A 24,016-nucleotide genomic window follows, 5' to 3' on the forward strand; every position below is an offset into this window, starting at 1 on the left:
TAAAGTATGATTTCTTAAACTTAACTTAAAAGGCCTTTCAGAATCTGTTTCCTGCTGACCTTTCCAACCTTATCTTCTACCTACTCCCTCTCCCTTATGTCCTAGACATATCAATTTATCAATTTCTTTTAGTTCTGTGTACTTATCATCCTTGTTTAACATGTGCCTGCAATGCTCCCCACCGCAACCTGTTTTACAGTTCTGTAAAAAGTTTCTAGATTGCCCTCTAACCAAGGCAACTTGATCTTTTATTTCTTAATGTCCCCTCAGTATCCTGTGCATGCCTCCATCTTTATTGTCTGTAACACCTTCTTGTATTTATACGGTCATGTATCTTTCTTCTGCTACTAGTGTAAAACCTTAATGAGGTCAGAGATGGTTCTTATATATCTTTGTTTTTCCAGCACCTAATACAGTGGCTAGCATATAGTAATCACATCAGCCAATATTTATCAAGTGTTTATCAGTGCCAAGTAATTCTGCAAGTTTTTTTCACATATATTGGCTCATTTAATCTTTACAACAGCCCTATATAGCCCAATTGAAAAAAATAAGGAAATAGAGACAGAGAGGTTAAGTAACCTGCCCAAGGTCACACAGCTGATAAGAACTGTATACAAGCCTAGGGAGTTTAGCTCCAGAGTCTGTGCTCGTAATCACTAGTCTTGCAGTAAAGATTCAGTAAATGCCTGTTCCATGAATGGGAAATTGGGAATGCAGGCCATGGGATTTTTTCATGTTATTATCCTGACCTTGACTATTTCATCTTTTCTTTCATTTAAAAATCTCATTTCATTCTGAGCTCAGACACAATAAAATTGCAAAATTAAATAATATATCCTTTGCTATGGGGCTCAAAGGAGTCAATAAGGACAAATGTCATTATCCTCACACCTCTAGGCACTAGCACGGCAGGCTGATATATTGGTGCTCAGTGACCAGGGCCAAAGCACAGGAAAGGAAGAGAGGACTGAGCCTCATAGCATCTGAACGCCAAGACATCGTAAGAGCGACCAGTTCCCGAGCGCTCCAGAGATGCCAGACACTTAGTTAGCAGTTTCACATGGATTATCTTGTTTAATCTTTCCAACAGCCTTCTGTGATGTAGGCCCTGTTACAATATTCATCTTACAGGTGGGAAATACGCTCAAGGAAGGTAGGTAACTTATCTAAGGTTCCAACCCAACTGCAGGGTCTGTGCTTTAAACCCCCGTGTTAGACCGCCTCCATTTGCCTGACTCAGCTGTGACTCTAGAGCTGTGCTGCCCTCATGGGATAGTCACTAGCCACATGTGGCTCGGTACATTTAAGTTAATTAAAATGAAATAAAAATTTAAATTCAGTTCCTCAGTCAAACTAGCCACATTTGAAGTGCTCAAAAGCCACATGTGGCTAACGACCCTCATATTAGAGAGCACAGACACAGAATATCTTCCTCATCATAGAAAGTTTTCTAGGACAGTGCTGCACTACAGTGTGCTCTCTAAGACAGGGCAGGCTCCGCAAGTGCTGTACCCTTCTCTCCACTCCGCTAGTCTGGTTCTTCTCACTTTAGAGTCTCAGGGAAACTTTGAGGCATGCATCAAGGTAATAATATTCATTTTTGTCCCTTCTGTCATTCACCTCCTCAGAAATGTCATCCTTTCTATCCAATGTCTGCAATTCATTGTCATACCTCATCCCAGTCACCCCCGCCCCTCTCCAGTACTGGGAATGTAGAGGTCATCCTGTCCATTACTCATTCTCATCCTGCCTCCAACTTAGGTGACTGGGTAGGGGACAGACACTCCACAGCCACAAGTATGGAAGTTCCCCCGGAAGTAGAGGGCCTTGACTGTTGTCTGCAGCTGTGCCCTGTCTCACTACCTGCCGCCTGCTTTGTTCTCCAGAGGGAGGGCTCACCCCTGACCATGGCCCAGCTGGCCTGAGAGCAGCTGAGATGCAGCTTCTTGTGGCTGCTTTGACTCCAATATGATTGTGGAGCTGGTGAAAAGGACCTGGAATTTTTTTTAAGTCCCATGTTATTCAATGTAAATGAAATTTGATAGGATGCTAGAAGGCAGGCTGGTTCTAATCTGCTCTGCACACAGGGACAAGTGGGAGAGAAAGAAGACAAAGCACCCAGGGATAGAAGAGCTAAATAAGATACACTGAATTACTCATAGTCATGGAGAACAGACATGGCAGGATATTAAAGCCAGCAGATAATCCCAAAGGCACTCCAGAATACATTTATATGATCCATGCACACCCTATCTTTGAGCCCGGGCAGATCTATCCCTGTAATTGTCTTTTCTCCAATTGACATTAAAATGAGTGTATGTTTTTCAAGTTTATTCTAGCTGATGGCTAGAGGAAGTGGGAAACAGCATGAAGACTAGGAAGGCAGGGACAGCCTAAAAATGACTGATTAGCCATTTTTACACGCCAGTGTATTAAGTCAAATCAGTGATCTCAAGCTGGATGTCTTTCAGTCCCTAAATGCTGCCAGTCACATGGTATAAGGTGGTCAAAATTGGAGACGCCCTGTTGATTCCAAAAAAATTCTCATGCAGAAGCAACTTCAGTCCAACTCATGCCACTTAACAATGAGCTTGTAGTAGGGAAAGGAAGGCTGGGAGAGCTCTGCCCTCAATCATGTGACATGTGGGACATTCTATTTCAAAAACAGGGCTGCAAAAGGGGGACAGTAAGCATACTCAGGGCTCTGGTTCAGTCAGACTTGAAGTGGTTATAGCAGAGTGATAATGGAGCAAGGAAAGGACTAGGGGCCAGAAGACAGAATCAATGTTCCTGAAAGCAAGAGTCCTCACTGGAGACATTTATTGGTTTCTGTCTTCCCTCTTAAGGGGATAAAGTAGGTCAACACATTCAGAACTGTGATCAGGAACAGTGGGTCTGAGAGGGAGTCATTCACTGAACCCTGCCAAGATGAAGCAGTAAAAGACACGCCTTTCATTTTAGGGCATTTGGCTGAGGTCACTTGGCTTTGGGAAAAATTCAGGCTGTTGATCCCTTGGTGTGTATTCCCTGCAGGCCCTAAGAGCTGGGTGCAGGGGAGGCTTGCATTTTAAAACCACATCTGAATGGTTGGCTGGCATGAGCTGGCAAGCACAGGAATGTTTATGAGCAAACTGTGCCTACTTTGGCTTTTACACAAGGTGGACAAGGCTCGGGGCAGCTTGGCTAAATATAGCCAGCACAGGGAGGCCTAGGAAGCAGGAGAGCTAAGTTTCACTCCCAGGTCTCTGAGTTAACCTTGAGGCAAACTCCCTGAGAGTCTTTCTTTCCTATACTGATCTGTTTTTAGGAAGGTGGGAGCACTGAATGAGTTTTCTCAGGCCTACAGAAGGGTTCACACTGAATCTGCTGCATTTTCTTACCTCATCTCCCTCGAAAGATCCACATTTTGGGAGGAGACTGGTTGAGAATGTAGAGTAGTTGATATACTTATGGAAACAGTACAAAGCTATGATGACCTGCTGAGAGCCATGAGTCCTCCTAGATGAACCAAAGTTGCTGCCCCACCAGAGCCAGAAGGAGGTGACCTGATCCTGGTATGAAGGCAGAGGTGGCATAGAAGCATACAAGAGGTGCCAAATCAGAGCTCCCACTGCATAATATATGGCTATGAGGCAATCAGTGTGAAGTGCAGGAATTTAAGCAGGCAATTTTAGTAGGAAATTCAGAAAGCAGGCAGTTCCTTACCTTTGTCATTGCCCATATGCCATTCTCTTCCTTAGCAACATTCTACTAAGGAACCAAGGAACCAAGGACCCCAAACCAAGGCAGCTGCTTTTCCAGTCTGTAGTTGATTGGCAGTGTTCTTAGGAAAAACCTGGACTAGTCATGGAACAGGGGAAGCTAATCCCAAGGAAACTTGTTAGTATTTCCTGCCTTAAGACCCTTGGCCCTGCTGTCATTTCTGGGCACTTCCACCTGAAGTCAGAGTTTCTTTGTGTGGCAGAAATATGTAGGAGGAGCTACTACTTTTTTCTGATTATAAAAATAAAAGTAGTTATTTCATATAGTTAAGAGCATAAAGAAAAATATAAAGTATAAAATAAAATCACTATAATCCCCTTGCCTAAAAATTACAACTGTTAACAAACAGCCTGTATGTAAATTTGTAGCATGCAGGCCTAGATTCAATCCCTAGCTCTACTGCTTACTTACTGTGTGACCTTGGACAAGTTACTTAACCTTTCTGAGCCTCAGTTTTGTTAGGTGCAAAATGAGAACAACCTTGGCTCAAAATAAGGTTAATTTCATTCTATAAATTTATATTTCGCAGTGTAGGCAACAATTATGATTCTATTTGTACAAAACAAAATATTGTAAAAAAGTGAATCCTAATTTCCATATGAGCTATTGGAAACTGTGTTTTTAAAAATTACTATAGTATCCTTTAATTTGGAGACTTGTTTATGTAATTTTCAAGCCTACATGTAACCACTGTGATATTAATAATTTATTTGTATAATAAACGTGGTGAAAAATAATAAGTAATAGAAAGAATACACTAAAGAAAACCCAGAAGAGGGAAGAAACAAAACAAAAAAGAAGAAACTAACCATAGTATTCACCTTAAAGTGTTGTTGAATGGATGAGATAATTCATGTAAAGAGGTTTAGTAGTTCCTGGCAAACAGTAAGTGGCCATCACCATCATTATGCTATGTGCCTATATTCAAAATCATCCATATTGATGGCTACATAATATTTCATCTTGTGGTTATACTATTTCCCTAGTGTTAAACATGTATGTTGTTCCCAAGATTTCACTATCACACAACTGTTGCAGAATATCTGTGTGTGTGTGTGTGTGTGTGTGTATCTTCTTGAACACCTCTAATAATTTCCTTAACAAAAATTTCCTGGAATTGAGTTTACTGAGGAAAAGGATATGACTAGTTTTTAGGCCCTTGTTACAGATTGCAAAATGGCTTTCTAGAAAATTGTACTCATTTACATTTCTAACACCAGGGCACTTAAGTACCCATCTCTTCACACTTTCACCAAGACTGAGTAATAACATTTCCTTTAAGTGTTTGCCAATTTGATAGGGGAAAATGGTGTCTTGTTTTTGTTTGTATGACTTTGATCATAGGAGATGATAAAGATTTAAGCTAATTTTCTGTTAAACTTATACAGGACCCCATGTGTTCCCAGAGACAAAATCCATAACAAAGTCTTCGGGGATCCTGAAATGAAAACACACAGAAGAAATTTGCAGAATATAACTCACATTTGAGTCATTGCTGTATTTATTTTTAATCATTTTAATAGAAAAGTGCATATCAAGTATTATAAATACCTTTTAATTATCATATAGGTCAAGAAATAGTACTTTGCCAGCTACCTCAGAAGGCTGACACATGTCCCATCCCAATTCTAAAATTAACCACCATGCTGACTTTTATGGTAATCCTTCTTTTTCTTTATAGCTTTATCAGCCAAGTTCCAGCCTTAAACACTATAGTTTAGTTTTGTCTCTAAAATATTTTGTCTATTCCCTTAGTAACTGATATACTTGCAATAAAAGGATTACACTGGATTACAATAGCATATAACTTAAAGAAGCAAATGCTCAAAATGCTCATTTTTAAAAATGATGCTTTATAAACACATAAAAACATACAGTTTTCCCCAGGTATGTGAGTAAATAACTCTGCCTCAAACTTAGCATATCACTTTGATATGGTTATATGTGTTGCCTCCATTTTCAAGTAATTCCTCCAATGTCGGTATAGGATTCTGATTTTCAATCTTTTATTCAACCTGTTGGATAGGTCAGAGTTCTTAGTTGTGAACTACAGAATCCACTCTGACTAGTTTAAGCAGAAAAGGTATTTATTAAACATTAGGCAGTCCTCAGGATCCTTTGATATTCATAAAGCCAGGCTTTGAAGAAGCCAGAAACATGGTGCAACCATACAGTGGGTGTTGCTCTGGCAAAAACACCACTGCCACTACCCTGGAGAAGACAATATCCTACAATCGTTGTCTTCCATTTGTGATTTCCAGTCTGCTGGGATCTCCCTTGAAACAGCCCCTAGAAGTCCATCAAAGACACCACTGGGCTGGGTAGATTCAAGCTGCTTGATGTGGCCCTCCTGCTGCTTGCTGGTTTCCCCTACTCAGAACACTGACATGTCCTATATTGTATATTGGATATATATGGAAGGCACAGAATATATTTTTGTATATTTGGGGTTTTTTTTCTACTCAACCTCTCAGTAGAATGTAAACTTTAAGAGCAGAGACAGGTTCATCACTTTTAAGTAATCAAATGCTTATTATTTGTTATCTACTACATTCATACACAAGTATATTTTGAATGCCTACTCTTAATTTGGCCAAGTGTTAGATACTGGGATATCATCATGGACAAGATAAAAAAGGGTCTTCTCTCATGGACATACATCCTAGTCACTGTTGAGTGAAAACAAATATATAAACAAATACATAACCATGGTTTTAAATGAGGGGAGGGGATGGTCAGAGAAGTCCTCCACGAGGTGCTGACAGTGAAAGTAAAACATAAAAGGTAGGATGGATCCAAGCATTTGAAGAATTAGGGGAGGAACAGTCTTGGAAGAAGAAATATCATGTGAGGAGGAAACAGACCCACTCACTTGTTCTGGCTCCAGAGCATTATGAGTGAGCAGGGGAGTAAAATGCTTGAATTTTAATCCAAGCATGCTGAGAAGCCATTGGAGGTTGTGAAAATCAGGGAGTGGCATAATCTGATATACATTTTGAAGGATTACTCTGGGTGATGACTGGCGAACAGGCCATAGGGGACACAAACAGAAACATTTAGAAGGCAAGAAATCCAGATGAAAGATGATGATTTAGATTAGGGTGCATGAGAGAATGAGAGGTGGTCACATTTGAGATATATTTCAGAGTAAGAATCAGTAGGAGTTACTGATTAGCTGTGGGAGGTGAGGGGAAGAGCAGAATCAATCAATGATAACACCCAGAATTGGGGGCTTGAGCAATAGTGAATGATGCTGACAGTTACTGAGATGGAGAAAAACAGGGTAAGGGGATACAGAATTCAAGTTCAGATTTTGATGTGTTTAAGTGCTGATATCTATGGTGCCAGGACATAGAAAGTAGGAAAGAGGTCAAGTAGTGTGTTATTCCATGCTAAGCACTCTGAGAGGATACATGAAATATGTAAGACAGTTTAGAAGAAAAAGTTAACTCAGAGGGTCTAGTTGATTGGTCCTTTCATGTCTCCGGGGGAGCCTGGAATCATAATTGACCCTAGACCTAGTCCTGGGAACATGGCCCTCAGAAAGTTGTTCATGTCTCTGATTGATGATGTTGTATATATGTCCAGAGCAATGGAATATGTTGCACAAAGTCATAAGGACTTCTCAGGATTTCTTAACAAGATGCATGATATATCTGGTTTCAATGTTGGACTCCTAAGTTTCATTTCATAAAAGCCACAGACCCTGATATCTGAGTGGGTGTCTCTGGGTAGACACAGATCACAAGCATCTCTGTACTTTACTGCCAGTTGTTTCTGTGTGGCCCTGGATAGGGCAGGGCTTGGAAGTCTGCATCTGACCAATGCATATATTTTTCCTGCCGCCTTTCTCTGTATCCTTTGTTGTAATAAACTGTAGCTGTGAGTAAAATCTGTTGTGTGTCTTGTGAGTCCTTCTAGTGAATCACCCAACTTGGAGTGGTTGTAAGACCCCTGAAACATAGACCTTGCCCTCAGGAGCTTAAGTTTTAGCTGGAAAGGAGAAAAGAACATAATGAAGCAATGGTGTTGCAAACAGGACAAAATAGTAGTCAGCCCAAGCATAGGTTCTAAGTCTCTATGCATCTTTGTATTACCCAAAGAGGGCTTGCTACCTGGGAGGTTTTCAATAAATGTCCTCTGAAATTAATAGAAGAGGTGGAACTTGCTGGATAGGTAGAATTTTCAATAAGCTAAGAGAAGAAGGAGGGCATGGCAACTGGAGAAAGCACTTGATGAAGGCCCCAAAACAAGAACAGGCAGGGTTTATTTGTAGAAAGCTGCCCTCTTAGTCTTCCTGCTCCATAATGCCTGGCTCAGTAACCAAACAGTGGGCACAGTTAATAAATTCTGTCACTTGTCTGCTATCCATGTCCAACTTTGTTGCCATGCCCTTTTTAGCCATTTCTCTGCTTCTTCTGGGCAGTGCTAAGGATGAGCAGTGAGGTGAGGACACAGCATATACCTTCTGCACCCACTCAAGTCACTTGGAAGAAAGTAAACCGAGGCCCTAGCTGGTGTGGCTCAGTTGGTTGGAGCATCGTCCTATAACCAAAAGGTTGCAGGTTCGACCCTGGTCGGTCAAAATACACACCTAGGTTGGCGGTTCAATACCCAGTCTAGGTGTGTAAGAGGCAACAAATTGATGCTTTTTTCTTGCATCGATGTTTCTCTGTCTCCCTTCCTCTCTCTCTGAAAGTAATAAAAGACAGAGAGAGAGAGAGAGAGAGAGAGAGAGAGAGAGAGAGAGAGAGAGAGAGAGAGAGAGTAAATTGAGGCTGAGATGTCTAGTTCTAAATCTCACCGTGTCCTAGATGAATGGTTAGCTGGGCTGATCGATCTCGCTGTAATTTGATGATTAAAATACCAGATAGGACTACAATAACTCTATTAATCCTAAATTCCATATGTGAGTTCCAAAATCAAAACTCCCAGAACTTATGCATCTCTAATACAATCTTTTCATATTCTCAGGGCAACTTTCAAAAGAAATAGATTAAAAACCACTTCACCAAAAGAGAGGTTCAGGTGAAGGGAGACATGCATACCAAGGAAAAGAAAAGACACTCTCGAAATGGACCGAAACATTTCTGTCTGATGAATGGAAAATGGAAGGTTTAGTTAGGTCTTAGGCCTTAGAGATCATCTAATGCATCCATCATGCACTTCCCCTCTGGCAGATGAATAAGAGGTTTGTATAAGATCACACAGCATTCCACAGCTGATCTAGAACCAGAACTCAGTTTTCCTAATTCCCTGTCCAGTGCTCTACCACATTTTAGTGCCCTATTTAGTAGTTCTACCACCATAAGAATCATCCCCAAAGAAGGTAGATGCAATAAGTTTCCCAATTAGAAACCATCCCCCAGTGAAGCATGTTAAGGGCCAGAATAGGGAAGGGGGAGGCAAAAGGCAGAACCAAGGCATTACAATTACATGGGCTAAATGAGGCATGTTTCTGACTGTTTTGTGGCCTCTGCAGCCTAATTCCTTCTTTGCTTTGAGCCGAGCCAATCACATTCTGTGTCATGGAGTGGAAGGTCAGGAGGAGTGAACAAAGCAGACCTTTCTACTGGCAGAGGTGCATGGCCAGACTATTAATGGACGAGCAAAAGGAGGGCGGTAGTTGCAGGTGCATATGACAGCAGCAGAAAGCCCTGGCCCAACCAAAATCACCTCCCACCCAAGGCCTGCCAGTTAACAGCAGCTGGTTAGAAAGCTCATGGTCATGAGAACAGGATAGGCTGCCAGAGTGGAATGTGCACACCAGCTTCTGTGCCCTGCCCAGACCTCTGACAGAGGTGGTGACAAATATGCAGGGCTGGTTCGTCAGCACAGTGAACCCAGGTGACAAGCTGGCAGTGACTTCTCTGAGGATTGAAGTCACTTCATGTTTGGGACCCCAAGCCCTAAGCTCAAGCCCACACAGTTTAGGCTTCCATGGAAGATCTCAGGCAGCTCCTGGGCCAATGGAAGAAATGAGAGAAAAAGCCCATGGGCAGTTGAGGGAGCCTCGGAGGAAGTCAGAAACGTGACACCTCTAGGAGGACTAAATCAGAGAATGAATGAATTCAGCCTTCAAATCACATTCTTAATGCCTAAATCATTCAAACAAAATGAGTGTTCGTTTCAGCCCCTCTCAGGGCTTAAAATCCTTACTATAAAGAGGCATTATATTGTCATTGGAGGAAATACTTCATAGTTCTGGTTTAGGTGAGGTTATGGCAGACTTAGAAATAATTGGATTTGTACAGATAGGGGAATCTTATCCTTTAAACACCAAACTTTTAAATAGTGTTTTGATGGCATGAAATATATATGTATAGATTATATGCTTCCCAGATTTTTTTAACCCGCTTGAATGTTTTCCAGCTAACTCAGGATAATCAGAATCAACATCCTTAATTGTGTCATCCTATTTTGTTTTTCTGTCTCTTTTCAGTACTTCAGACCTTCAGCAGGCACTTCCCCTGTCAGTTTGTCTGAGCTTCTCTCCCCTAGCCCCCACTCCAATATCTCTTCCTGTTGCTTCTAATCTGTATGGCTAAGAAAGCAGATTACAAAACTCTTTAGAGCTAGGTTATAAACAAGGCACTAGAAAAGGCCGGGGAAATAAAGTTTGTGGCTTTAGTGCTATATCTGTGTGTTTGAGAGAGTTTGTAGCTATTTTTTCCTTCCAGGTTTGGGGCAAATTTCCAGAGAACAGAAGGTGCCAGAAGTCTGGCTTGGGGTTAACTGTTGTGCTACTCAGTATCTGCTTGGGATCAGGCCACGTCTCAAAATCCCCTGTCTCCACACCAATTCCCTAGCTCAGATAGCTTTGAAAGACACAAAATTGGGAAGAATAACTAAAAATAAACATGAGGCCCTGCCAGGTTCTTCTTTCAGAAAATGAAGTGCTGAAAAAGCAGTGGTAACATCGGCTAGGGGAATTTGCTCCAACCCCCAGCAGAGGAGCATCTCTGCATTGTCCCCAGAACTGCAAAGTGCCAAGAAAATTAAGAAGGTGATTTCTTGTACCTAGGCATATCCTTTGGTAAACCCAATGACATATGATTGCACAAATCAGAATTTAAGTACACAATACCTTACCATTAACTATAGGCACTATGTCATACAGCAGATCTCTGGAATTTACTCATCTTCTTTATATCACTGTAACTTTACACCCATTGAACAACAACCCACCATATCCCCATCCCCCATTCCCTGGTAACCACTATCCTATTACTTTTATACCATTGACTATTTTAGATGCCTCATATAAGAGGAATCAGGAAGAATTTGTCCTTCTGTGACTGACTTATTTCACTTACCATAATGTCTTCTATGTCCATCCATGTGTACAAATTTACCAAATTATATATGTTAATTATTTGCAGTTTTTATATACCAATTATACCTCAGTGAAGCTGGGGGGAAATGATAAAAAGCCATGGGCTGTACTTCCAAGCAGAAAAAATGCACTAATGAGAAGTAAGCCAAATAAGATAAATTTTGAAGTTTCTTAACTGTAGCAATATTTGAGATGTTTGAGGTCTTTCTTAAAAATCGTGGTAGAAAAACAACACAGGCAATTTACAACGTAATAGCACTAGCCACATGTGTTTATAATTTTACAATTTAGAAACCACTTTCATAGACCTTGCTTGATTTGAGAAGCTGCAGAGGCCATTCCCCCTCTCATCCTTAGCCATCAAAACTTTACTTTAAGAAGGAACACTTGGAAATTTCTTTTGTCTACAACATTACTGACAGCTAAATACCTACTGTGTCCACATCCTCTGTAGACAGGAACTACCACTGGGAGAGCTGAGTCAGGCCCCACAGGCCCAGCTATGCAGAGGATATAAAAGGGGGATCGTGTAAAAGCTGGCATCCCTGCCTTCTGCTGGCCTGTAGCCCCAGAGTTCTGCCTCTACCAGACCATTAAACCCCACACAATGCAGAGGGGTCTCCTCAGCCCACCCCAGTATCATTTTAATCCCAGGATGGGGGTACTAATGCAGAATCCACAAGCCATCATTTCATTACTTTGGTCTAGACATTAAAGAACCAGCAGGATGATGATAATGAAAAAGTTATTTATCATTGTTGAAACTTGACTTCACCATTCTTAAAATAGGAGGAGTAAAATCTGCCTCTACCTAGTTGCCAGATATTTGGATATGCTAAACAAAGTACTACATGGAATATTAGCTTTTAAGGTGAATTACTTCGAAGTCTTTGGAGAGACCACATAAGTCTGAGAGATTCTAACTGACTAAAAGTTAAATATATTCTACCACTTAAAATTTTTACTAGAAATCATACACAACACCTCAAACCAAAGATACGGAAAAGAGGAAAATGCTTAGGATTTGATGTGGGGGTGGGGGAAGAAACTTAGTGAGGAAAGTGGCAATTAAGAGCAGAGATATGAAATAGGGAGAGCAAAACATAAAAATATCAAATTAAAGAATCTGAATTTAGTTAATGGGAAATAAAGGAAAAATGTAAACAGCAACCTTCAAATGATGCGTTCCCAACTAGAATTAAAAGATTGTGTAAAGGAGTTTTTAAAAGCGCTTAACCTGCGATAACTGAGAAACAATTAAGGACATATTATATGCATGGATCTAGACAGTATTATGCCATTTAGCATATGTTGGACGGAGAAAAAGACAAATGCCCTATGATTTTACTCTAGAAAACAAAAAAGAGCCCTGGCTGGTATGGCTCAGTGGATTGAGCACTAGCCTGTGAGCCAAAGGGTTGCTGGTTCGATTCCCAGTCAGGGCACATGCCTGGGTTGCGGGCCAGGTCCCCAATTGGGGTGTGCGAGAGACAACCACACATTGATGTTTCTCTCTCTCTCTCTCTTTCTCCCTTCCTTCCCTTCTCTCTAAAAATAAATAAATAAAATCTTAAAGAAAACTAATAAAAAAAACTAAAAAGAAAATAATGAAGAAAACAAAACAGAAACAAACTCATAGATACAGAGCAAATTGATGGTTGCCAGAGCAGAGGTGGGGTAAGGGGGTGTGCGGAAAGGGGAAGGGGATTAAGAAATACAAACTTCCAGTTATAAAATAAGTCATAGGGATGTAATGTACAGCTTAGGGAATAATAACATAATAACTATGTGCAGTGACAGATGGTTACTAGACTTCTGGTGATCACTTCATAAGGTGTATAAATGTTGAATCACTATGTTGTACAGCTAAAACTAATATAAAATTGTAGTGTTATAGTATGTCAACTGTAATTAAAAATAAATGAAAAAAAAAAGATAAAGGAGAAAAAAAGAACACATTTTAAAGGACATAACACTTATATGTGTAAAATAAATTTAAGTGTTAAACTCCAACCAAAGCAAATGCTATATCTGGGTCTTAGAAATTTTTTAACCACAATGAGTTTTGCATTGATTCTATAAGGGGATGTGATTTACATTTAAGAACTGACTGTAGGTGAGTCTCATCTAGAATCAAGATAACAAGATTCACACAGAGTATAACAAGGAAGCCAAAGGAGGAAAAGTGAAAATTAGTCATTGTGACCCCCTTTCAGATGCAGCCCTTCCCAAGCCCTATCTCTTTACATTTATTTCCACCCCTCCCATTATTCTAAGTCAATCAGCTAATCAGCCCACCCACCACTCTGTGAATAAGTTGCATCTGGTTTAGGGCCCACCCTTCAGAAAGGTACGTTTGTCAGGGGCAGGAAGGCTGAGCTGAAATTCTAGCAGATTTGCACTCCTTGGGCTGATTTATACTGACTTTAGCCACTCCTTTAGTATGAAAGACACTAAAGGAAGTTAAGAGTAAATTATTGCTCATGCCTGAGATTCAAAGGGGAAACAACAATGGCAGAAGCAAATTGTTGCAAGTGCCAGGCAACCAAAGTTGCCAAGTACCACGACTTTTACAAACACACACACACATACACACACACACACACACGTATACTCTAGTGTTTATGGTCCAGTTGAACACTATGAGTCAGGTCAGGTGCAACCAATCACTTCTTACCTCAGATCCCTTCTGGAAATTTGGTCTTCACTTCTAGCAAGAATCTGGAAATGGTTCCACTGGTCATTCTCTTCCTGGGAGAAGGACCACTTTAACTACTGAGAATTCAGCTTTGGTAAGGGAGTAAGTTCCTTCCCTCAGAGATACTCATGGACACTAGGGAATTCTACTCACTCACTCTTGTCAGAGGGTTCACCATATGTTGAACCAGCTCTGAGGCATTAGGAGGACCACTACAGACATGGACAGCCTGCCCCTACCTTTTGAGATCAACCTCATAAAGAACAACTCTCACTTTCTTATCAAACACTCCACAGCTCCAGTCAGACCTAGAACCTGAGACTAAAGTGACGAAGGTGTTTAACCTGGGGACAATTTTATGTTCATATGAGTGTGACTCTTGGGCCAGGAGCAGAAGGGAGAATATGTGTTTCATGGTGAGTAATAAGGAGGAAAAAGGAAAAGGACTGCAACTGACAAACTGATGGGTACTGCCTGCACTATCTCCTCTCCTTAGATAAAGCAAGCACTATCTGTCAGACTAAAGAGGTGCTTTGATGTTCACACTCCAGCCTGTTACAGAATTAGAAAATCAGCATAACTCATGTATTTCCCAGGGTAGGGTGGGAAGTTAATGGTCAATTGGTAACCAAGGAATGTAGCAAAGATGGTTAATATCTGCCACATATACCAGGTATGCCTCAACATATCCCAGTCTCCCTTGCAGTTAGATTAGGGCAAACTGATTAGTTCCTGTCACTGAAATGTATGCAGAAGTGATGTGTGTCACTTCTAAGATGTGGGCTTTCTGCTGTCATTTTCTCTGCTATGGTGCCCTTGTGTTCAAGATGGCATTGGTACAAAATAGAAGAGGGCCAACCAACCTGCATCAAAGTTTATGTGAGTAACAAGTAAACCTCTGTTGTTTATTTGTTACTGCATCAGAGTCTAGCTTATCCTGACTAGCACAGGAGCCAAAGCAGTGGCCCATCCATAATGCCACAGATTTTAGTGCAAGAAATTAACCTGGTCACACTCATAGACTCCATGAGAATGATCAGATTTCACGCTTCCCAAGATTTCCTTCAATAAAATGTCTTTGAAGGAGGATGGTTCATCCTAAAACAGCAACTTCAGGTATAAAGGCCACTTCTCCCAACACAGATGTCTTCAAAATACCATAAATCATCTAAAATTCATTCAATCGCTCATAAAATCTCTTCCTAGGCACCTATCACCTCCTGCTACTTCCCATTTTACTAATATTGCTAACTAACAAAAATGCTGACTTACAGCCTCTATAAATAGAACTTCCTCATAAATTCAGGTTCCTATAAAAACCAAATAAGAGAAAAATGTAAAATGAGACACAACTAAGTTTCTCTCTATCATGACCATCTCAATTTCGTTTTTCCCCTCAGTCAGTGAAAGGGAAACTTTATTGAGGCCCCAGGGTCATGGAGGTCAGGCAGAAGGCCACCCTGTGGGCTTGAGAAGGTGGTAGAAGGGCCTTACTGAAGCTTCTTCTTGCAGCGCAGGTTGTTGATGTGGCCACACTCCTTGCAGCAGTTCACAGTTGACAGGTGATCGTGACACTTGCGGCAGATCATCTTGTCATAGTTGCACTTCTGGGCGAACTGGTGGAGGGAGGGCTCCATGGTGCCACCCCACAGACGAAGCACCAAGTGCAGGGTGGAGTCTTTCTGAATGTTGTAGTCTGAGAGAGTATGGCCATCCTCCAGCTGTTTGCCAGCGAAAACCAGACGCTGCTGTTCAGGTGGGATGCCCTCCTTGTCTTGGATTTTAGCTTTTACAATCGCAATGGTGTCACTGGGCTGAACCTCGAGGGTGATGGTCTTGCCAGTCAGGGTCTTGGCAAAAATCTGCATGTCTGCGTCTGCTGCGGAGGCTGCTCCACTGCCTTGTTGAAAAGAAAGAGGACACCATCTCAATTTCTTGAGGGCCCTGGCTCAATCCACTTTTAAAGTTTAGAATAGGAAGAAGAGGAACTTCACTGATTCACTATCTCTAAAATATCTGGATCTCTCTCAGTGAGCCAGCAAGACCAGCACAACACTTTAAAGCCTGAACCACAAGTGCAGGGGACAATTTCTTCTTGGTACTCTTCACAAAGGAAGGGAGACTTCCTGGCTATTTCTCACTGTAACTAGCTGAAAACCCTACCTTGCAGAGCATTTGAGATTATTGAAATGACAGGGACCACCACATATGACTTGTTATTGCAGATGGCCAAAATATATCTTTTAAAACATTTCTTTCAAAAATGGGTCACTTTATCAGTGTAAGTTTGAGAAATTACACATGTTTTTCTTGGGCTAGGACTTAGTGGAAATTTTGATGTACTCATCCCCTAATAAGAAGGCCTGTCTAGTGGTTAGGGGATACATTAAAGGCATGGCCTGGGCCTTCTATGCAAGCTTATCCCTTATTTTGCAGCTGGAACCTGGTTCTGTTGGGAGGAGATAGTCAGAGAAGCCCTTACACTCTGACCCAGAAAGCCTCTTCTGAACGTTGCTCAATGCTCCTGTTATACAACATGCAAAATAAATAATCAACCTTAAAAGTCAGGCAGCCAAAGCTCTACTCAAATAAGCCCTTTTACAAGCTGCTTATCACTTGCCAAAATCGGCTTCAGAGGAACACCAGGAACTTCAAATTCTATTGTTCTCATTAACTACTTGGGGGAGACAGACAAGCTTCAATGGCTTTATTGGTTTTCTAAGAGACAAAAGACATAAAAGTTTTCATTTGCCCACACCCAGCCCTTGATCTCAATAATTTAAATATAGCTCCAGTCACACCATCTCTAAGAGGTCTCTATTACAAGTGTGAGCTATAAAGGAGTCCTGGCCTTTTCTTAGAAAACACACCACTTTCTACTTTCCCTCGACCTGATTGTTGGGGTAAGGAAGGTAAGAACATAAATGTCAACGTTTTCAGAATATTTAGTGGGAGGAAGAGAGAGGGCAGGTCAGAGGTATCTGAAATGCAGCTGTGAAGACTTTGACTTAACTACAAAAGGGAAGAGGAGTTTTGCTCAAGGAAAACTATCCTAAACCATGTTTGGTGCACTTAGGTAGGCCTGATGATACTTTGTTGTTGACCCAGAATGGCTTGTCTGGGTTTAAAATACAGCATGGGGCCTCTTGTTAAAGAAATCTCATGGGAGAAATCTATTATTCAACTCATTTCTGATAAAAACAGGAAAGGGATTTTAATATCTATTTGACATTATTTTCCCAGGACCCTCAACCCACAGATGCAAAACCTTACTACTCTCCGTTTTCCCCTCACTGATCCCTCCTGTAAAATTAGTCCCTTCTTCCGCTAGGCTCTATACATACTGACTTGTTCACACTTGTTTCCTTCACTCTCATGGGTTTCTTAGAACATTATTCATCTCTGCATGCCTATTATCTAGCACAGTCCCTGGAACATTGTATGTGTTCATTAAATCATTTAATTAACAATAAGATTAATAATTATTATAGTTAATATTTGAATGTTCATTAACTCTGTGTTCAACTGCCTATATTTTTTCTCATTTTCCAGATGAGGAAGCTGAGGCAGTAGGAGGTTATCAAGCTAATAAATGGCAAAGCAATGACACAAACGAGGTGATCAGGCTCAAGTGCCTTCATTCTTAAGAATTACATGGAGTGGTACACAGGAATAAATAAGCGAGCTGATAAAAGGGTTATATGCATATGACACCATTAAATATGAACTTAAAAGTGATTTGATTTACATGCCTGGTTTTATTACACAAAAATGTTTCAAGCACCTGGTATTCTGTGCTAAGCCCAGTGCTAATAATTAGAGGTACAAAGATAAAGGTATGGTCTTATTTCTCAAGAAGAGAGATAAAGAGCAAAAGCTTATCAAGTACTTACCATGTGCTAGGCACTGTTCTAAATATTTCACATGTATTCCTTTTTAAATCTTTACAAAACCCCTATGAGAGCAGTACCATCATCATCATCATCATTGACTCAAGATGAGACAGATGAGAAACAGGCCCAAGGAGGTTAAGCAACTTGCCACCATTTCAACCAAAACAGCCTAGCTCCAGAGCCCATGCTCTTATCTACCATACTTTACTGCCTCTTCCATTTACAACCATGCACAACTTTAATATAATATATGCTAGAGGAGAAAAAGTGTTATGGAAATGAAGAGAAAGAAATGATTCATTTTTCCTGAGAGGAGGCTCAAAAAAGTTTCTGCAAAACAATTAATACTTGAACTGGGCCTCAAAGACATGAGGAGGGGAAATTCAAAAACACATAGTACATGAAGACCAGTAAAACTTGTATGTGTTTTCAACACCATCATTACTAAAACACAGAGCTAAGAAGCAAGCCAAGCTCTGCACTGTTTTCTGCTGCTGAGGCCACTTCTCACCAAGGAACAGAAAAATAACTAGTGCAACTGTAGCCTGAATTTTTACATCAGTTCTCCCACTTCGTTCAAACTCTACCTGGGGTTTAGTCATCTTTTCAGTATCTGTAGAAATTGCTTTTTGTTGCCCTGTTATACAACAGATAATGTTTTGGAAGGGGACCATGGGCTCTTTAGGTGTAACTGAGGCCAAATCCCAAGGTTGGCAAAGGAGGCTGGAATCGCTGCAATGTGGGGAAGGGGGACAGCTGGATCTCATGGCCCAAACTTTTTCCACACATGGAGATGCTCTCCATTTGCTAACTGCAGAGGTTCTAAGTCCAGTTTTATTAAAGGCTGTCTATGGGTTTCCTGAGAATTTGTTCCACCCAAACCTGCTGTCAACTTCCCCTCCCTCAAAATATGGCATCTCTGAGAATTACTGGCAATTATGCCCAGAAACACATGAGAAAAAGGACACGTGATCTCAGCAACCAGTGCAAACCTTTGGGGCAAACTTGTGATCATTTCTTACATTCTAAATACTTTAGTTTAACCCCCCACACCATTCCAGTTATTGCCTCATTTCTCTGCTCTTATTTACAGTAAAACTTCAAAAGATTTGTCTATCTCTCACCAGTGTGGCTGAAGTGGTTGGGCATTGTCCGGCAAAGTAAAAGGTTCCCATTTTCAATTTCTGGTTAGGGCACAGGCCTGGGTTGCGGGTTTGGTCCCTGGTCAGGGCACTTATGAGAGGCAACTGATCGATATCTCTCTCTCACGTCAATGTTTCTCTTTCTCTTTTGCTCCCTCCCTCCTCCTCTCTCTACAATTAATACTTTTCAAAAAAGATTTGTCTATATTCCTTATCTATAATTTTTTACCTCCTTTTCTTTCTTGTACCCAGTCAAATGAAGGTTCTATCCACTGAAACAGTTTTTATCAAGGCCACTAGTAATCACTATGCTACTAAAGGCCAGAGAAAAGTACATTTCACAATTGATAATTCCCTCTTTCATGAAGCACCTTTTTCACTTTGCTTCCAGGATACTATTCTCTTCTGGGTTCCCTTCTACTTTATTGGCCACATCTTGTCAGTTTATTTTGCTAGTTCTTCATTGTCTTCCTAACCTCTCAATGTGAGACTGCCCCAGGGCTGGATCCTTAGTCCCTTCTCTTCTCTAACTACTCTCATTTTCTTGGTTATGTCATCCATCTCTTCGCTTTAAAAACTGCCTAGATGCCTCTGACTCAAAAATATTTATCTCCAAACCCTACCACTCTTATGAATGCCAGGCTCATCCCACAGCTTACTCACCATCTCCATTTAGATATCTAACTGGCATCTCAAATTCAACATATCCAAAACTGATCTCCTGATAATACTCTCAACTCCATTCTTCTTACAGTCTTTACGATTACAATCAGTGGCAACTCCATCCTTGCAGCTGCTCAGTATGAAAACCTGGGCATCATCTTGAACAGAAATACTGTGTTGCACAACTCCAGAGGGCACCAGCCACACTTTATTCAATGTATTGGTGTTATGCAGCATGGTGACCTTGTTCTCCTTTATAACTCTTTCTCTCACATTCCACATCTAATCTTTTAGCAAATTCAGTTGCTTCTACCTTGAAAATATATCCAAAAGTCCAACAATTTCTCCCAAATTACCAGTCAGACCCAGGACTGTGTTTTATCCATAAAACAACGAGAATGATCCTTTTAAAATATGTCAGATCACATCACTGCTCTACTTAAATTTCCCCAATGCTTCCCATCTCTTTTAGAGTAAAAGTCAAAGTTCATACAATGGCCTACACCCTGAATTACTTTTCTGCCTTTGGCATTTATCCTTAGTTAATATACTATGTGTTTTATCTATTTATCTCACTTATTTTCTATAGCCCACATATTAAATAAGCTCCATAAAGTCAGGAACTGGGTCAGTTTTCTTCACAGATGAAGCCTCAGTGTCCACAACAACAGCTGACACAAAGGATATGCTCAATATATATTTGTAGATGGAATAAATGAAACAGATTGAGAAGAGGGAAATCTTTACACATGGGCCAAATTCAAACCAACACACAATATAACAAGTGAAATGGCATTTGAGCCAGCTACTTCTGGGGCAAAGTTAGATGCCAGGAGATGTTCAGTTCCTACTTCCTATTGTTTGTTTTTCCATTGCTTTCATATTTTACCTGATGAAATCTCCTTTGCCGCCTAAAGAAAAAGAAATTGACCTGCATATAGTAAAGAGCTCCCCCTGGTGGGAGAACTCCAACAAAGCAATACAAAAGAAAATCCTAGAACACACTTTAAATTACAAAGGAGATCACAAAGCAAGTGACTCCACTATTTCAAAGGAAAAATCCTCAGCAGAAACAAGGGAAACTCAAGATTAGGTTCAAAGTACATGAGGGAATTTATCAATATATTTTACTGTTGATCCTCATTTGCATCTGATGATGAGAAAAAATAGCTCATTTAAAGTTGAGCAATGTAAGTACCTTCTCTCAAGTAATTTAAAATTTGGTAGAGGATATAAGTCATGAATAAAAATAAGTACAAAGCAATGAGTATGACTGTGAAAGAATAAATGGGGGCAAATTAAGAGGAATAAACTAAGAGCTATGACTTACCAGGAAAGAACAGGATTGCCTGGGGCTGAATATGCTTAGGGAAGACAACTTGGATGTTCTTCAGCTGAACCTTGAAAAATAGACAAAATATTTAATAAGAGAGCATTCTAGGTAAAGACCTAAATGTAGAAAAGGGCACATCATGTAGAAACCCAACCTTGCCAAATGAGCTCTGTAAAGGTCACAATTTAGTTGACAACAGAATTCAAACCCCTCCTTGAAAAAAGCAGAGAGAAGTCCTCAAGAAAAAAGTCCTTAGTAGAGGTAAACACAGGAGGGAACCAAAGAAAGCCCCTTTCTTGTTTTCCCTTTATGAGAGAAGAACACTACTAAAACTTATGGGGGGAAAATAAAATACAAACTCCACGATGAACAGTCTAGCTTACATTCTAAATGATTCTGAATCTACAACATCTAATAAAAATACTTACAGGCATGCAGAGCCTATTCTGTTCTAAATTGTATCCGTTAATCCCCAGAGAACCTCCTTTTCAAATGACATTGTTCTCTCCTCCATTCTCTCCTATGCAATATCCTTTCATGAAAGTGTCAAAATGCATCGTGAATCCACCCACCCTTCTCCATCTCCACTGCCATCCCTCTAGCCTGAGCCACCACTATCTCTCCCCAGGTATAGTGCAACAGCTGCCAGACTGATCTGCCCACTTATAGTCTAGCCCCTCTATAAGCCACACTGAACACAGCAGTCAGATCACCCAGGAATATTTTGAGGGGAGGTAAATAACTCGTTTCATTTTCAACTTTTCATTTTGAAATAATTACGCTTACCAAAAAGGTTGAAAAATAGTACAAGGAAATCTCCATATACCCTTTTACCCAGGCTTTCCAAACATCAATATCATACATAACTAGAGTGCAATATTATGAATAAAAATTAACATTCATGCAATACTATAATCAATAAACCATATTCGATTTTCTCCAATTGCCCCATCATTGTCATTTTTCTGGTCCATGTTCACACATGTCTCCTTCACCTCCTTTAATCTGGAACAGTTTTTCAGTCTTTTTTTTTGTTTGTTTTTGGTCTTTCATTACCATGACCCTTTGGAAAAACAATGACCTGTTTCAGAATGAGCTCTAAGATGGTGGCCTAAGTAAACAAGGCACACCTCCTCTCATAACTACATCAAAATCACAACTAAATTATAGAACCATCAGAAATCAAGCTGAGTGGAAGTCATACAACTATGGAATTAAAGAAGATACCATATCCATCAAGACTGGTAGGAGGGGCAGAGACATGGAGATGAAGAACGGGATGGTCCCATGCCCATGTGTGGTGGATAAAAATTGAGAAAGATATATCAGGACGGCGGGGTCCCAGCCCCACACTAGGCTCCCAGCCCAGGGTCCCAGTGCCAAGAAGATAAGTCCTCATAACCTCTGGCTGTAAAAAACAGCAGGGTTTGTGTCAGTGGAAGAAACTGCTAGATTCCCAAGCAGTGCCTCTTAAAGGGCCATACGCAGACGTACTCAGACTCACTGCCTCTGAGCTCCAGCACCTGGATAGCAGCATGAAAGGCACCAGTGGCATATGGGGAGGAAATGAAGTGTCTCACATCAAGGCGAGGGCTAGCGGACTGATTTCTCCCAGATAGAAAGGAGATCAGAGGCGATTGTTCCTTTTCTGAACCCCAGAGTCACAGAGCTGTCAGGCTGGTGCCATATCTGGGATTCCATCAACCTGGCTTGCACTGTTTGCCCCATCCTGGTTATTTCCTGAGAGTCTACCGCACCCAACTTACAGGCCCACCCAAGCTGTTAACAGTGGCTTTTTCATACCAACAGTGGCTTGTCTTGTCCCATGCTTGAGATTTTCCTAAATCCTCTCAAACAAGCATCAGCCAGCCTCAGCAAGCCCTGTACCACTTGCTAAGTGGACCCAGGCCAGCACTAGCAGCAGTTGGCCTTGGTTCACAGTCTGGACACACTTGAATACCTAAAAGCCCAGCACAAGTAGCAGCCACCTGCAGATTGCTTTATAGCCAATTCCAAGTGGTCCAAGATAGAATGCAGGTGGTGGCTTACCTTGGCTTGCATCTCCTGGGAATCCCCAGAGCCTGCACACCTAGTGGACAGTTACAGACCACGTTGGAACACCACCACGTAACCACCTCCCCAAGCGGCACACTCAAGGGGTGAACTCAGCAGGCACCAGAGTTCAGCTAAAGTAAGTCCTGCTCTGTGGAGAGGGCCTTGGCACAGCTTATCCTTCATAGAGGGTGGAGGTTGGTGGTGAGTAGTCACAGCTAGTCCTTGCAGTTGACCAGCCTGGGTAAATCCCTCCCACTAACCTGCCAACAGCAAGCAAGGCTCAACTACAAGAGGAGGGTGTACTCAGCCCACATGAAGGGCACACCTTGAGTGCCCAGCTTGGGTGATAATTGGAAGCTGTGCCACTGGACCCTATAGGACACCGGCTACATTAGGCTACAGTACCAAGACATGGAGTCAAAGCAGCTCTACCTAATACATAGAAACAAACATAGGGATGCTGCCAAAATGAGGAGAAAAAGAAACATGGCCCAAATGAAAGTACAGATCAAAACTCCAGAAAAAGAGCTTAATATGGAGATAAGCAATCTATCAGATTGTAACCAGTTCAAAACACTGGTTACAAGGATGGTCAAGGAACTTAGTGAGGACCTCAACAGCATAAAAAATATTCAGTCAGAAATGAAGGATACACTAATTGAAATAAAGACCAACTTACAGAGGAACAACAATAGAGTGGATGAAGCAGATGAAGCCAAGAATCAAATCAATGATTTGAAACATAAGGAGGCAAAAAACAAAAACAAAACAAAATAACCAATCATAATAACAAAAAGAAGAAAGAATTTTAAAAAAGCAAAGAGGGTGTAAAGAGCCTCTGGGACAACTTTAAACATTCTAACACTTGCATCATAGGGGTGCCAGAACGAAAAGAGAGAAAGCAAGAAACTGGAAACCTAGTTGAAAAACTAATGAAAGAAAACTTCTCTAATTTGGTGAAAGAAATAGACATACAATTCCAGGAAGCACAGAAAGTCTCAAATAGGATGGATATAAAGAGAACCACACCAAGACACATCATAATTAAAATGCCAAAGGTTAAAGAGAAAGGAAGTTAGTTACCTACAGGAGAGTTCCCATAAGACTGTCAACTGATTTCTCAAAAGAAAC

General features: G+C 40.9%; 1 pseudogene across 1 annotated transcript; it reads right to left on the bottom strand.

The window, feature by feature from the left end:
* Positions 1–15,177: 15,177 nt before the first annotated feature.
* On the bottom strand, positions 15,178–20,893 carry LOC149990878 (ubiquitin-ribosomal protein eL40 fusion protein pseudogene; annotated as a pseudogene). Its single transcript, XR_016508568.1, has 2 exons — positions 20,828–20,893; positions 15,178–15,699 (listed from the first exon to the last, which is right to left on the bottom strand). The product of XR_016508568.1 is annotated as a ubiquitin-ribosomal protein eL40 fusion protein pseudogene (transcript).
* Positions 20,894–24,016: the final 3,123 nt, after the last annotated feature.

Source organism: Furipterus horrens, unplaced genomic scaffold (assembly GCF_987537825.1).
Source record: "Furipterus horrens unplaced genomic scaffold, mFurHor1.1.pri manual_scaffold_17, whole genome shotgun sequence".
NCBI classification, from domain to species: Eukaryota; Metazoa; Chordata; class Mammalia; order Chiroptera; family Furipteridae; genus Furipterus; species Furipterus horrens.